Source organism: Dipodomys ordii, unplaced genomic scaffold, assembly GCF_000151885.1.
Source record: "Dipodomys ordii isolate 6190 unplaced genomic scaffold, Dord_2.0 Scaffold63, whole genome shotgun sequence".
NCBI classification, from domain to species: domain Eukaryota; kingdom Metazoa; phylum Chordata; class Mammalia; order Rodentia; family Heteromyidae; genus Dipodomys; species Dipodomys ordii.
In genome coordinates, this window is record NW_012267279.1 from 7,055,736 (window position 1) to 7,068,778 (window position 13,043).

Below are 13,043 nucleotides of genomic sequence, written 5' to 3' on the forward strand. Positions count from 1 at the left end.
TAGGGGGGTATGAGTAGTCACATACCTTGTACATGTGCTCTTACTCATCTCTATAGTCTTACCATAAATCTAAAAATCTCTCTTCATTCCAAGAACACATCTCTTTTGTATTTTAGGGGATAGCCATCCAATCACTGGGGTAGCTGATGGACATTCTCTGATTTTATACTATTTAAAATAACAGAAGAAAAAGCACCCAGAATTTGCCTTCCAGAAGAGCTAGAAGAGAGAAGATAATCTCTGTCAGCATGAAACTTTGCTGTTTTCTCTACTGAATTAACTCCAATCATTTTCAAGAAAGAACATTGCAATACATTTTTCTGACAGGTAGGAAATTAACTACATACCAGAAGCTATTGAATTCAACTTTAACAGTATCAATAAACATTTCTGATTAAATTATGAAATTGATTTTATAATTTTGACCATTATGTTTTTACATCAATATCATCATATGACAGTAAATGTAGTTACTGCTTCCTTATTGATCTCAAACATGGCACTCTAAAGTACTCATTTGACTATATTACAAAATCAAACTTGATTTCCTGTAGTACCGCAGTAACTTCACATCATAATCTAGTCTGAAGAATCAAAATAGATGAATTATTCAGTTATTAAAAGATGTAGTTTTCTCTAGAGAAAAAGAATATTCTGGTCAAGTCATCCTTAATGGTTATGTTATAGGATATCTCTCCATGTGGGATTACTTTATATGTCTCCCATAAAACATCACCTCCTAACTTGTGTGTTATCAATCATGTTTCAGGTGAATAACATAAATATACCACTTGAAGGGAAAGAAATGCTTATACCTTCCTTTATAGGAATTCAACAAAAAATGCATTTTTCCCATGACATTAAAAATCTACATCTTGGGCTCATCAGTTTATCCTACTAAAGATTCTAATACTTTCTCAAGAGGGCAGTATAGCTAATATGGCTTTAACTGGATGAATTCTAAAAGCACCCCCAAAACATGATACATCTGCGCAACTTCAAAACTGTGAATTCTTTTTTTAAAATTAAGTTTTATATTGTGAAAATACTGAAGGGTTACAGTTACATGGACAAGGTAATGAGTACATTTCTTATCTAGCATTGTTGCCTCCTCCTCTGTTTAAAACTGAATTCTTATCCTAGGCAGTCAGGATTTCTGGAAAGCTTCTCTAATAGCATACAGTGACTGTCAAAAATGTGTATTGAAAGAAGATATTGTTTTCCAAGTCATCATCTATAGGGACATCAGGGATCACCCCAAATTTTCCAGGCTACGATCCTGTTAGGTAAAATGAGAAGCATATCTGGATCATCAAAGGAATCAGACATGGCTATTAATAGTACAATTAAGACTAGACCCATGTTCTTGTGTCTCAGTCCAACTCATTTGGTTTTTTGTTTGTTTGCTTTCCACTTTAGACCTGGATTCTAAGTTTTGAAATAGCGGATGAGGTGATAGTTTAAAACAGCAAAACCAAAGTAAAATCACATCCACCTCAGAAACATATTAGAGAACTTCAAAAGCTATACCTCTTGGAACTTGTTTTATATGGTCATCTTTCCACTTCCACCAAAAAAAAGAAAAAAAGAAAAAGCTATGTAAGGATTATTGTAGGAAAAGGAAGTATTTCATCTATTTTGCTAAGGGCCAAGGAAAATTCACTTACACGACTCAAGATACTTGAAAAAATATGCCTTCCCCATGAAAATTTGAATTCTGAGGACAGGATAACATCTAGCCCTCTTTATTTCTTTTCCTCTTTCAATTAGCATTTGCTAAGCATATTCTTGGAAAAGATTCCACCATATGACCAATATGAATACAAATGTCAAATAAAAGACTTTTTTGGTTTGAACTCCTCACTTCACATTCACTATATAGGTGCTCTTACTGCTGAACCACTTCTCCATTGCTAATTTTCACTTCTACTATGATAGGGCCTGCCTCGCTTCCTGCACAACTTGATCTACCTTGGTTAGGCTTTCTAGTAGCTAGGAGAACAGATATTCACCACTGCACTCAGCTCTTCATTGAGAAAAGATCTCACAAACATTTTTCCACCTGGGCTGGGCTCAAGCCAGATCCCCAACAATTTCATTTTTCCAATCAGCTAGGATAACAGACATGAGTCACTAGTGCCCAGCTTAAATAGTAGTCTTTTAATAATAAGTGACTCTCTAGAATCTTTGAGCTGGAAGCAAACATAAGTATTGCTTCCCTCAGCTGTTCACAGAGTGGGTAAGTCTTATGGAGTATCATAGAAGATGTCTACCTAATTCAACTCACCAGCCCTTTGGAGTCAAGGCAACCTTTCTTTCTCAGGTAGGTAATTTCATTTATGAATAATGGGAGAAAGTAGAAGCTCTCACTTTCAAAGTACCAGGCTTGTTTACTAATTTAAGTAATACCACTGGAAATTTTCTATTTAAATTGTCACTTTAATGGAAGTGAGACTAGTCCTAGATATTCATCCTCTGTATTATTTTTTTACTGTGAAAGTACCCAAATTATCACAAACAAGACCACACTAAAGCTACCAGCACAACTATGTTTATTGCAGCATTATTTACCATAGCTAAGATATGGAACCAACCCAGATGCCCCTCAGTAGATGAATGGATCAAGAAAATATGGTATATATACACAATGGAATTCTATGCCTCCATCAGAAAGAATGACATTGCCCCATTTGTTAGGAAATGGAAAGACTTGGAAAAATTATATTAAGTGAAGTAAGCTAGCCCAAAGAAACATCCTCTGTATTATTATAAGGACATCATCCTTGTTTGCTTTGTTCAAGAATAAGCAGGTGTCTGAAAGGAAAAATTCTTTTAGAAATGGTGGAAGAGACAAAACACTTGAAATCTAACATTTTTCCTTATTGATTATTGAAATAGTTGTTGGGTTTCCACCAAGCAAGCGCCTTGGAAAGGTATGGTGGCAAAGGTGGCAAGGTGACAGTTCTTTTGGCTCTGAGATAATTATAGGCACCACTCTAGCATGACACCTATTCCCTGATGTTTCAAAAATTGCTCATTGAACAACTAAACTTTTGAACAAGAAGAATGTTTCAATAATTTGTTTATTAGACAATTTATGCTTTGTTCAATGCTGTACATCACCTCCAATTCCTACATGAGCATACAATTCTTTCTCCTGAGTTCACAAGCCAGCAAAAGGAACAGACAGACCCCCAAATAAGAATGCAAGGAAGAGATAAATGCAAAGGAAAAGGTTCAGCCCTCAGAAAGAAAAAGTCACTTCCACTGGAAGGCTTCCTTCATCTTTGCTCCCCTTGTCTGAGTTACTACAAATAGACTTCAAAACAGCTCAACTCTTATTCCTCCCTGTTATTTTCCATCCTGGTTCTTAATAATCTTTCTAGGAAACTAAGTTCATTAATGCCATCAATTAAATATGTGATATACAAGCCTTCCTTGGAAGGATATTTAAGAAAGAACATACTTTCCTCCAGCTACTTCTCTCAGCACCAATCCTATTTTATATCTTACCTATCACCACACTTTGATCCTTGTGGGCCCAGATACTCAGTTTCCTTACCTCTGCTTGTTCATCCACAAGTTTCTCTTCATTAATAAGGTTGTCCTGCCTAGTGCTTAGATCAGATTTTCAGTGAAGCTTCCGTTTTTTCTTTTTAGGAAGGTGTGCTGGTTTTCCCAGCCTGGGTTTTTATTTTTCCTCCAGGTTCAAGAGCATCATAGTGCACTTAGGATGATTATAGATTCTATGCTGTTGAGATCTTATGCTCCATAACACATAAGTGGCTGGTTTTGTGACCATATTATATGAAAAGAGAGAAAGAAGAAAAGAAGATGAAGATGAGAACAAGAAAAAAGAGGGAGCAGAAAAGGAAAGAAGTGTTTGTTTACATGCTGTCCAGGTATGCTTTCCTGTACTAACGACAGACTGGTAGTTGCAATCAGATGTCTGTGAAAACCCAAAAGGCTGGATAGCTGATCCTCTACTGAGATGTATGCTAAGCATTGTTCTGATCACTTGCTTCTGAATTCCTGGTCTAAGAATTATGATGAATCCATACTTCATGAACTTAATATAAATTAAATACATATAAGAAACACTCAATGCTCATAAATTTGTAAGTGGAAATTTTGAGCACCACTTATTGTTATACATTTTCATCAATGAGTAAATAAAAACTTTGGCATGCTTAATATTATTTAACCTTAGAGTTTCCACGAATCTTAACATACTTTGAATGTTAATAAGTAGCTGTTAAATAGTAGATGAAAGCAGAATTGGGATGTTGTTGATGACTTTTAGTGGTGCTAAGGGGACTTTATAACATCCGCAGATTACCTATCACGCCCTGTCTGTTCACAAATCTTTTCAGTAACTTAGTGCCCTGAAAACTCCAGGTCAGCCACTGGTAAAAGACATTCTGCATAGGTTTACCTGGAGATAACATGGTTCCAGCACTGGTAGAAGAAAGGGTGAGTCTGCAGATATCAAAGGCAGCAGTGTCTCATTCTTTGCTTGTAACTATATTGAAGTTCATCTGAGCCCAAGGAAAGGCAGACAGACTTTAATGGAGTCAGGTTCCACATGAGCAAGAGCAGGGGTAGCCTGTTTGGAAAAAAGAAGTTTCAGTCTGATAAAAGAAAACACTGTTGTTCCTATGGCTCAGAGCTTGAATTCAAGTTTAGACACAAGACTTTTCAGTCTATTTCCTCACTGAATATTTTTTAATGTTTGTTAAAATGTTTCAAATGAAATAGTGTCTTGTACATCTCATTGTTACAATAGATCAATGAATCATTTACTTAGAGTTCCCAACACATTTTTCTCCAGTACTGAAACTTTAGGTCCAGCTTTACTTATTCAAATAGCACAATAGGTCCAATATACCATTTATTTGTGATTTTCCCACAGTGAGAAATATCAACCAATATGAGCTTAGGGTCATTGGAAGGTCATTTTAGAAGGTAAGTCACGTTACTCAACACAAAATTTCCGCTTACAAATTACAAGACCCAAGAAGGAAACATTGAATGTTTCTTATGCATATTTAATTTATATTAAGTTCATGAAGTATGGGTTCATCATAATTCTTAGACCAGGAATTCGGAAGAACAACGCTTGGCATACATCTCAGTAGAGGATCAGCTATCCAGTCCTTTGGGTTTTCACAGACATCTGATTGCAACTACCAGTCTGTCATTAGTGCAGGAAAGCAGCCCTGGACAGCATGTAAACAGATACATGATTATATTTTAATGAAGATTTATTTATAGGCACTGAAACTTGGATTTCATAGAATTTTCCATGTTGAAAAGTGTTCCTCTTTTAACCATTAAAACAAAAACAAAAACAGTTTCAAAAAAATGTATATATAAGATGCAGGTTACCAGAATCAAATACAGTGAAAACAGGGGTTATACCTTGGGGGAAGAACATACAAGAGAAACAAAAAAAATTACATAGTACATTATAAGTACTTTAAAAAACAACAGGAACAAATATAAAACCTCTTGTGTTCCTATCTTGGAGTGGATTTCACTTAGCATCATCTTATATGGTCATATGTACATAGCTTTTGACCTCTTCTGCTTGTTCTAGACTAGTTAGTGCACATAAGGGGAAGGGTAATAACAAAAAGCTGAAATAAGGATACAGGTCGACCCATTGTAACAATGAGATGTACAAGACACTATGTTGAAAATGAACTTTACAACTTTGGGTGAGGGAGAGAGGAGTTGGGGAGGTGGGATGGGAAAGGATGGTAGGAAAAAAGCAAAGGAGGAGGTAACAATGATCGGTACTCATTACCTTACTCATGTAACTATAATCCCTCTGTACAGTATCTTTACAATAACAAAATATGTATTTCAAAAAAAGTTTCAAGCTGGGCACAAGTGTAAATCTTATCTGATCAGGCTAAACAAGCAAGCTGACAAGCCTGAGTTCAAACCCCAGTAACCGCAGAAAAATAGGTAAATAAAACACTTTTAGTGACCTGGATTTGGAATATGAAGTGGTAGTTTATTCATGCTTTCTCTAGAATGGATCCATTACTACATTCCTGGCCTAATATGTAGAAAGAAACATCCTGCAGGTAGGATAAAGGGGAGGAGCAAGTTGGGAGCCGGTGGCTCATGCCTATAATCCTAGCTACTCAGGAGTCTGAGATCTGAGGATTGGGCTTCAAAGCCAGCCTGGGTAGGAAAATCCATGAGACTCTTATCTCCAATTAAAACCACCAGAAAACTGGAAGTGACACTGTGGCTCAAGTGGTAGAATGCTCACCTTGAGCTGAACAGCTGAGGGACCACTCCTAGGCCCAGAGTTCAAGACCCATAACAGACCAAAAAATAATAAGAAAAAAATAAAAAGAATGAGGAGCAGATGGTGCTGTCTCAGGTCTACTGAGTACCTCTCAGGAAGCTTACAATAGTTCTCCGGATACTACTCTGTCACTTCTAATGGAAGTGACAGATTGGCTAACTTGTCTCTTGTAACCCTCATGAACACCATCTAAGGGCACACCCCATTTTACAGAACTGTAAATGGAGGTGCAGAAAAGTTGTCTAACTTGCTCAAGATCATGCCTTAATTGGAAGCAAACACAGAATTGTTGTCCACTCTGCTTTAATGTTGAGTCTATACTCTTTCTACTCTATTACCCATGACATCATGCTTCTGACTCTGCCACAACAGTTAGAATCCACTATTTGTACTTTCAAGTTGCTGAATGGGGTGGAAATTACTGCTGCTGGAATTCAAAGCCTTCTATGGCAACTCTGATCTGGTATGGTCTTGCTTCCTACTGCCCTCATTATTATAGTCATCAGTCTTTAGGAATAATGGAAATATCATCATTGCTTGCCTTGAGAACAGAAAAAGTAACATAAGAGTCTCTGATTATATGTGCATCTATCATCTATCTATTTATATCTGTATGTATTGATCTCTCCATATATCTGTATCTATGTATCTATCTATACATCTATATGTATCTGTATCTATACACACATGGCATAGAATGAGTGTCTCAGAAAATATATTTCTGATAAAGTCATTTATATGGGGGGGAAACAGCTGTTACCATCCTCAGTCTGAGAAAATGTGGGTCTTTAAAGTCTTATAAGATGGTCACTGGGAGGATGCCCTCCTATGTAAGGGATCATGCAATAATTCAAATTTGTTTCAACTGCGTTAACACTGGAGGGGAAGGGAAAAGGAGCTTCAGCCTCCTTAACATTCTTCCCTTGACCTTTTCCTGAATTTTTTTTAAATCAAATGGCTGAAAAGAAGGATGAACATTTAAACAAGAATGTGTTAGAGGCTAGAAGATGGGTAAAGGGAGTTATACTTGATGAAACTGGTATAAGTAATATAGAGTTTTCTCAAGTGCTAGCATTCTACTACATGAGCCACAACTCCAGCCCAGCTTTTAGCTGGTTTATAAAAGGTGGAGTCTCACAGACATTTCTGCCCAAACTGGCATCAAACCTCTTTCTTCAGGTGCTCAGCCTCCTGGATAGCTAGGATTTACAGGCATGAGCCACTGACACCCAGCTCAGTTTGTGGCTCATTTTTAGTTTAATCCCAATGATGCCTGTTACAACCTACTTCAGGGAGTATAAATAATGCATACAGAATGTCTGAAATGGAAACTCAAGGAACATGGTTCTAAACAGACTGTAGCTCTGGATGAGACCTGCTGCCAAGACTTTTGGATCTCTCTGTAAAGAATATGTCCTTAGCAGAACAAAGTCCATGCTGTACACACCTGTGAAATTATAAAAGTTTGAATTTGGAGAGATGAAAGGACAGGGAAACAGAATTTGATACTAGATAAAGGAAGATCTATTGGATAACTTCATTGAGAGCAAAATATGATAAAACTTGTATGAACCAATTGAGATTTAGATTTAAATATTGTAGGATATAAGAATTTAACTTTTTTTTTAGAACAGTAGTGGTGTTAAAATTTGCTACACAGGCACTCTACCACTTGAGCATTCCTCCTGCACTTTTTGTACTAGTTATTTTCTAGATAGGATCTCAATTCTGGCTCAGGTCAGACTAGACCACGGTCCTCCTATTGACATTTCCCACTGCAGCTGGGATCACAGGTGCACATATCATGAGCAGCTATTGGTTGAGATAGAATCTTACAAACATTTTTCTTGGGCTAGCCTTAAGCATCATATTCTTCAAAGTGCCTGAGGCATCCTGTGAAAATTCAACTCTTGGTTTTTGTTTTTGTTTGTTTTTTGTTGGTCATGGGGCTTGAACTCTGGGCCTGAGCACTGTCCCTCAGCTCTTCAGCTCAAGATGAGCTCTCTACCACTGGAGCCACAGCACCACTTCCAGTTTTCTGGTGGTTTATTGGAGATAAGAGTCTCATGGACTTTCCTGCCAGGATGGCTTTGAACCGCGATCCTCAGATCTCAGCCTCCCGAGTAGTGAGGATTACAGGTGTGAGCCACTGGCGACTGGCAAAAATTTTACTCTTAATTAAGCCATAAGTAGCATGTTACTATGATTGTATTTCCTTTTTGAACTATAGGAAAACATGCTTCCTGGTTTTATGTAGAAAAACCAGTATCAGGGGCTGGGAAGGTGGCTCAGTGGTAGAGCGCTTGCCTTGCATGGATGAGGCTCTGGGTTCGAATCCTCAGCACCACATAAGCAAAAAGAAAAAAGCCGAAAGTGGCACTGTGGCTCAAGTGGTAGAACGCTAGCCTTGAGCTGAAAAGCTGAGGGACAGCGCCCAGGCCCAGAGTTCAAGTCCCACGACTGGACCCCCCTCCCCCGCAAAAAAAAAAAACAGTATCATGCTTGGTTTTCAGTGAGCTCTTTACAATAGTGGAGAAAAAGAAATGGAGGACAGGAGTGAGGGAGAGACCAGTGTGTCAATTTCTTCTGGGTTTCTTCATCTATATAATGGGAAATGAAATGTTTCCCATGGCTGAATTAAAGATCAAATGAAATAATAGAGGCAAAAGACTCTTGAACAGTAGAAGATACTCCTCCAAATGGAAGGAATTATTATCAGGCAAATGCATTACAGACCCAGCAGCATAAGGCAGACTCAGCCTCCTGGGCAAACGGCAGTCTAACAGGTGTCTTGAGTAAGGGTTGATGTTGCATTTTGATTAACCCACATGAAGCCCTTACATCATGCAATGCAATGTGATATACCCAAACAGAGCCCCTCAGAGCCAAACTGGGCCTCTGGTTTCATGTTGTTATGATTATGTTTTTTGTAAATTCCAGTGACCTTTCCAGCTCCTCATCTTAAAAAAAAAATGAGGGGAGGGAGTCCATAAGGAAGACTCAAACAGAAGAGGAGAAATACAGATGCTTGAACAAAAGGACATTCATTTATGCAAAGAAAATAAATTAAAAGCAAAACCAAAACTATCAGGCCAATTAAATAGGGAGGTCACCGAGACTTGCCAAAGCATTCAAAGAAATCGATAAGAACAAGTTTGGAAAAGTTTTGCTTGGTTTGTCCCTCAAAGGAAATATCTGGCAGTACTTTCAGCTTTGTTATTAATTTATCATGTGGTTGATATCTTTGCCTGGTTTTGTTGTATAAATAAGACAAGTAGCCAAATCTAATTTACTTGGCAATATAATACAGTTCCTATTAGAAAAGACAGGAGTAGTGGAGAAATATTCTTTGAATAGTGTTTTCATAAGGCAGATTTCTGCAAAGAGATAAGGATGGCTGTTTACAGAGAAAACACTAACTTAAGGAAAGAGCTGTGGTTTGGACCCATTCAGCTTGAAAAGTGGTGTTCAGTTCAGCATGACTTGCAAGATAACCAGGCAAATGATTCATCAAGCCCATAACTCAGCAGGTATATTGCTGTGCGCCCCGCCAAAGAACCATTCACGACTCATTTCAAGCTGTGACTTTCTCTGTGTGGCAAGAACAAGAGAGAAAGACCAGGCACAGGGATTTCCTCCTATGGGTGTGTCCCACATCATCCCATTCAGTTCTTCCCAGGACAAATTTATCAGTTATGCAACTCGAGCTTCCAGATGACACTGTCTGCTTGCTGGACTGAGAGTGCAGGTGAGGGAAGAAGGGGGTACAAAAAAAAAGAAAAAGGAGAAATGACTCCTCCACTCAAAAAACTTGCTCTGATTAGAAAAACCTAGTTTCTGTCTATGGGAAAAAATACTCCACTATGAGACAGAATGCAGAAATACAACCCTACAAGCAAGACACAGAATCCAACTGTATATAAAGAGAAGGATGAAACTAAATATATCCTGTATCCTGGAAACCAAAATTTGATTTAATAATTTTGTATGCATGTTTGTGCAAACAAATTTTACATGCATATTTCTAGAATAACAGTTTTAAAAGTTACTTATCCAAATGTTAATACTGGTTATCTCTGCATATAGGAAAATCAATATGTGGTTGTGGTATTTATAAAATTTTGTATTTTAACAAAAATTTCATTTTGCATAATGAACAAAATTCACTTTTGAAAATAGGGAAATTTTTTCAAAAGAAACTATACAGCGAGGGAGAGAGATAGAGAGAACAAAATGGAGATATAAATGCAAGAACAAAATGTAGCAAACATGACCACTAAGCAACGAAAGACCAGCTTTGCTAAAGATATTGTGACTGGGAGAAGCTTTGAGTGTCTCCTCATAGGAAGCCCAAGAAGAATAACTTCCTACTTGGCATTTGTGTGCACAGAAAGGGTCATTATGTCTGACACTCCAAGTAGGATATGAGGAAACCATGCAGACTTTCAGATTCTGTGAAATGTGAGGATTTCATAAAGGTTAGTGAATGAGTCTCAGCTCAGCAGTATAACTAGAATTAAAAAAAAACTAATTATATAACTATAACGGGAACAAATTCTACGATTTTTTTTACCCAGATGCACAACCTTGCCTCTACTTCTAAGGAAGAACCTGTGGCTGCAGACACAGGATCTCAGGTTATAAGAAACAGCAGAAAAATCTGAAAATTAGAATGAGCAGGGTCAGAGTAGAGTATTCAATATGAGAGAGAGAGAGAGAATAGATATAGCTAGACAAAAACATTTGATTCAAAAAAGGGAAATGAGTAGGTAGGAGTTAGGCTGGATTTGGGAAGAAATTTTTTGATAGGCAGTCAAGAGAACTGAATGGATTTTCTTTGGGGAGAGAGATATTACTGTCCCTATCTTCTTGGATATTGAGAAATATCTCAGAAATTTGTGAAGGGCCAGAAAGTCAAGATTGTCAGCTATTCAACTCAGCCATTGTCATTTGAGATGGCTATAGACAACACATAAACAAATGGGCTTGTATGTCATTAAGATTTTATTTTTAAAACAAAATATAAAAATAAACCCTAAAGAATCTATTTGGCCCACAGTCCATAGGTTACCAGTATCCCTTCTATGAGACCAGGAAGATTTACACACTAATTTTCCCCTGATGGATTGTTTTCTCTAAATCTATCTTATGCATAGACAGGGCCATTGGGGTCTGCTTGCTATATTCAGGTTTTATAGTCACACAGCAGGAGGCTCTTTCACTGGCTACTACCGAGGGAGTTAGAGCAGACCATGAACCTGACTACAGAACATTGCCAGATATTGGTTTTCTGTTTCTGTTTATTTTTAGTCCCAGCTGGCCTGAAATTCCCTTATCCTGCCACTGACTCCAGGGTGCTGGGATTACAGGCATGCACCACCATGCCAAGCTATGTTTGTTATTTTTGCATGTGATTTCCTAGAGTGATTAGAAGGAAAAAACAATTTAATGACAGGGGAAAAGAGGAAGAGAACTGATGCATAGTGACAAGGAAATGTAAGGGGATGGACAGTGGTGACAAATTAAAAAGAGAAAAATGATGTGGCCTAAAGAAGAAAAACAGTAAACCTGGAGCAGGCCAGTTTACCTTGGCCTTGGGAAGTTTCTGTAGTTTCTATAGAGAACTCATTCACTCCACATTTTCTATAAAGCCCCCATCCCCACACACACCCATACACATGAGCAAGGTACACACAGGAGAATGGGAAATATAAGGTGATTCAGTCTCACAGGAAGACTCCCTAGAAAGAGACTTCTTCCAATGAAGAAATTCATTCATAGCTACTGAACAGTTCAGATCCTTAGGAAAGAAAGCCAGTGGAATGGTGTGCCTTGATCTGCTTAAAGAACTCCAAAGTAGTAGAGCTGTGGCTCAAAGTGGTGGAGCCTTGGAAGAACTGAGGGACAGTGCCTAGGCCCTGAGTTTGAGCCCCATGATTGATGGGAGAGAGAGAGAGAGAGAGAGAGAGAGAGAACTCAAAAGTACCTGGCATTGCCCACTTTTGCATCCACACACATTTTTCCAGTCATTGAACACCCAAGTACAGGAAGAAAAGGCTGAGTGTTCAGAGCAAAAAAGGCTTGATCTTCTAGCATTTTTCAGAAACAATTTGATTTATTTAGATGAGTATATTATTTGCCAATAGACTTTCCAATACAGTGCTGGTCCATGTTTGAATAAAATGTGACCCTCATGTAACAGGTCACACAGTATGTTCCTGGTAGTGCTAGTCTCTAGAAGCAAACCACTCAGACACTGCTAGGATTCCCTTTCTTTCCTCCAACATTGCTTAACTGACATCTCATAGCCTGCCAATTAAAAAAAAGAAAAGAAAAACAAAATCAACTGTCTAAGCTGTCCCCAGGTTGAATACCCACTCATTCTTACTGTCCATAAGATAAAACTCTTACTTATATAGTCATTAAATCTTGCTCTGTAAAGAGCCATTGACTTCACTGTGCTCATTTTACAGTCGAAGGAACCCAAGTCCAGATGGTAGAGTGACTTACCCAGTGCCACACTGCCCCACAGCTAAAGGAGCCAGAACACAATATTTCATCATCTTTCTGCACTCTTTTCACTGTGCCATCCCCTCCCTCAGCCTTGCCAGGTTCTCTTCCAATAAAACCTTGTATCTGAAATGCTATGATGCCCATTTGATTTCTTTTAGGACCTAAGATAACAACTCTTAAACTGGATGGTGAAATTCTTGATTCA